General features: G+C 46.5%; 1 protein-coding gene across 1 annotated transcript in view; it reads left to right on the top strand.

Moving 5' to 3' along the window:
• The window catches only part of LOC124010368 (beta-2 adrenergic receptor-like), a 7,256-nt gene extending 4,544 nt beyond the window's left edge, over positions 1–2,712 (top strand). The window contains exon 3 of the transcript XR_006834419.1: positions 2,087–2,712. The gene's annotated coding sequence lies outside the window, so the exon portion shown is untranslated. The remainder of the gene's footprint in view (positions 1–2,086) is intronic.
• The last annotated feature ends 966 nt before the right edge of the window (positions 2,713–3,678 follow it).

Here is a 3,678-nt window from a genome sequence, read left to right as displayed (position 1 = left end):
AGTCTCTAATGGGACATCTATTCCCCATACTCCTCAAGTCTCTAATGGGATATCTATTCCCCATACTCCTCAAGTCTCTAATGGGACATCTATTCCCCATACTCCTCTAGTCTCTAATGGGACATCTATTCCCCATACTCCTCTAGTCTCTAATGGGACATCTATTCCCCATACTCCTCTAGTCTCTAATGGGACATATATTCCCCATATTCCTCAAGTCTCTAATGGGACATCTATGCCCCATACTCCTCTAGTCTCTAATGGGACATCTATTCCCCATACTCCTCAAGTCTCTAATGGGATATCTATTCCCCATACTCCTCTAGTCTCTAATGGGACATCTATTCCTGCTGTTTTAGACATAACCCTGACCAATTCCCCCTGCTGTTTTAGACATAACCCTGACCAATTCCCCCTGCTGTTTTAGACATAACCCTGACCAAGTCCCCCTGCTGTTTTAGACATAACCCTGACCAATTCCCATAGCTGTTTTAGACATAACCCTGACCAATTCCCCTAGCTGTTTTAGACATAACCCTGACCAATTCCCCTAGCTGTTTTAGACATAACCCTGACCAATTCCCATAGCTGTTTTAGACATAACCCTGACCAATTCCCATAGCTGTTTTAGACATAACCCTGACCAATTCCCATAGCTGTTTTAGACATAACCCTGACCAATTCCCCTAGCTGTTTTAGACATAACCCTGACCAATTCCCATAGCTGTTTTAGACATAACCCTGACCAATCCCCCCTGCTGTTTTAGACATAACCCTGACCAATTCCCATAGCTGTTTTAGACATAACCCTGACCAATTCCCCCTGCTGTTTTAGACATAACCCTGACCAATTCCCCCTGCTGTTTTAGACATAACCCTGACCAATTCCCCTAGGTGTTTTAGACATAACCCTGACCAATTCCCATAGCTGTTTTAGACATAACCCTGACCAATTCCCATAGCTGTTTTAGACATAACCCTGACCAATCCCCCCTGCTGTTTTAGACATAACCCTGACCAATTCCCATAGCTGTTTTAGACATAACCCTGACCAATTCCCCCTGCTGTTTTAGACATAACCCTGACCAATTCCCCCTGCTGTTTTAGACATAACCCTGACCAATCCCCCCTGCTGTTCTAGACATAACCCTGACCAATCCCCATAGCTGTTTTAGACATAACCCTGACCAATTCCCATAGCTGTTTTAGACATAACCCTGACAAATTCCCCTAGGTGTTTTAGACATAACCCTGACCAATTCCCCCTGCTGTTTTAGACATAACCCTGACCAATTCCCCCTGCTGTTTTAGACATAACCCTGACCAATTCAACTAGGTGTTTTAGACATAACCCTGACCAATTACCCCTGCTGTTTTAGACATAACCCTGACCAATTACCCCTGCTGTTTTAGACATAACCCTGACCAATTCCCATAGCTGTTTTAGACATAACCCTGACCAATCCAACTAGGTGTTTTAGACATAACCCTGACCAATTCCCCCTGCTGTTTTAGACATAACCCTGACAAATTCCACTAGCTGTTTTAGACATAACCCTGACAAATTCCACTAGCTGTTTTAGACATAACCCTGACCAATTCCCCTAGGTGTTTTAGACATAACCCTGACAAATTCCACTAGGTGTTTTAGACATAACCTTGACCAATTCCCCTAGCTGTTTTAGACATAACCCTGACAAATTCCACTAGGTGTTTTAGACATAACCCTGACCAATTCTCCAAGCTGCAGACAGTCTTGTGATCAACTCAACAGTATGCTATGATCATAGTAGTTCCACGTTAAATGTAGCAACTGTCGGCCTGGCTTTCCTCTACCTGTCTATAACAGTGTTAGTGTCCTGTGTGTGTGTGTGTGTGTGTGTGTGTGTGTGTGTGTGTGTGTGTGTGTGTGTGTGTGTGTGTGTGTGTGTGTGTGTGTGTGTGTGTGTGTGTGTGTGTGTGTGTGTGTGTGTGTGTGTGTGTGTGTGTGTGTGTGTGTGTGTGTGTGTGTGTGTGTGTGTGTGTGTGTGTGTGTGTGGCTTTCCGTCTCAAGTGTTGTCAAACTGTGAATTTTGTTATTTTGCAGGAACATCTTTGTCCTGTTCTGAAGCTTTGGCCGGCACCACTTGTTGTCAAAAGTCCTGCTGCACAAAACAGAAGTCAATATGGGTCCAATTTTTTTTAATTGGATTTTGTGTTTATATTCATAAATACGTGGTGAAAGCAATAATTGTTTTTATTTTTGTTACTTTATGTAATGTTCAAATGTAGTATCCATTTCACTTCTTTTGCAGTAGTAGCTTACAAAAAACAAAAATTGTGCAAAATAGACTTTTAGACTTTGATCCATGGACATCAAGAACCCACATTTGAATGAATGCAAAAGCTTGTGTGCTCTGTATGTGTTTGCGTCTATTGAACATTTGTGCTGTTTTTTAATACTGTGGTCTGCTGTGTTTCATGTGTTTTGGAAATCTCTGTGAAGATTTTTTAATACTATGGTTTGATGTGTTTCGTGTGTATTGGACATCTCTCTGCCATTTCTTTAATAATGTGGTCTGTTGTGTCAAAACAATAATAATAATAAAAGCTTCTAAAGAAGAACATCTACACTGCTCCCTCCTGGTCCTCTCCTGACCATCTACACTGCTCCCTCCTGGTCCTCTCCTGACCATCTACACTGCTCCTTCCTGGTCCTCTCCTGACCATCTACACTGCTCCCTCCTGGTCCTCTCCTGACCATCTACACTGCTCCCTCCTGGTCCTCTCCTGACCATCTACACTGCTCCCTCCTGGTCCTCTCCTGACCATCTACACTGCTCCCTCCTGGTCCTCTCCTGACCATCTACACTGCTCCCTCCTGGTCCTCTCCTGACCATCTACATTGATCCCTCCTGGTCCTCTCCTGGTCATCTACACTGCTCCCTCCTGGTCCTCTGCTGACCATCTACACTGCTCCCTCCTGGTCCTCTCCTGACCATCTACACTGCTCCCTCCTGGTCCTCTCCTGACCATCTACACTGCTCCCTCCTGGTCCTCTCCTGACCATCTACACTGCTCCCTCCTGGTCCTCTTCTGACCATCTACACTGCTCCCTCCTGGTCCTCTCCTGACCATCTACACTGCTCCCCCTGGTCCTCTCCTGACCATCTACATTGCTCCCTCCTGGTCCTCTCCTGACCATCTACACTGCTCCCTCCTGGTCCTCTCCTGACCATCTACACTGCTCACTCCTGGTCCTCTCCTGGACATCTACACTGCTCCCTCCTGGTCCTCTCCTGGACATCTACACTGCTCCCTCCTGGTCCTCTCCTGACCATCTACACTGCTCCCTCCTGGTCCTCTCCTGGACATCTACACTGCTCCCTCCTGGTCCTCTCCTGACCATCTACACTGCTCCCTCCTGGTCCTCTCCTGGACATCTACACTGCTCCCTCCTGGTCCTCTCCTGGACATCTACACTGCTCCCTCCTGGTCCTCTCCTGACCATCTACATTGCTCCCTCCTGGTCCTCTCCTGACCATCTACACTGGTCCCTCCTGGTCCTCTCCTGACCATCTACACTGCTTCCTCCTGGTCCTCTCCTGACCATCTACACTGCTCCCTCCTGGTCCTCTCCTGGACATCTACACTGCTCCCTCCTGGTCCTCTCCTGGTCCTCTCCTGGACATCTACACT

The sequence above is a fragment of the Oncorhynchus gorbuscha genome, linkage group LG23 (genome assembly GCF_021184085.1).
Source record: "Oncorhynchus gorbuscha isolate QuinsamMale2020 ecotype Even-year linkage group LG23, OgorEven_v1.0, whole genome shotgun sequence".
Lineage (NCBI taxonomy): Eukaryota > Metazoa > Chordata > Actinopteri > Salmoniformes > Salmonidae > Oncorhynchus > Oncorhynchus gorbuscha.
This window is presented reverse-complemented; position numbering and strand designations above follow the sequence as displayed.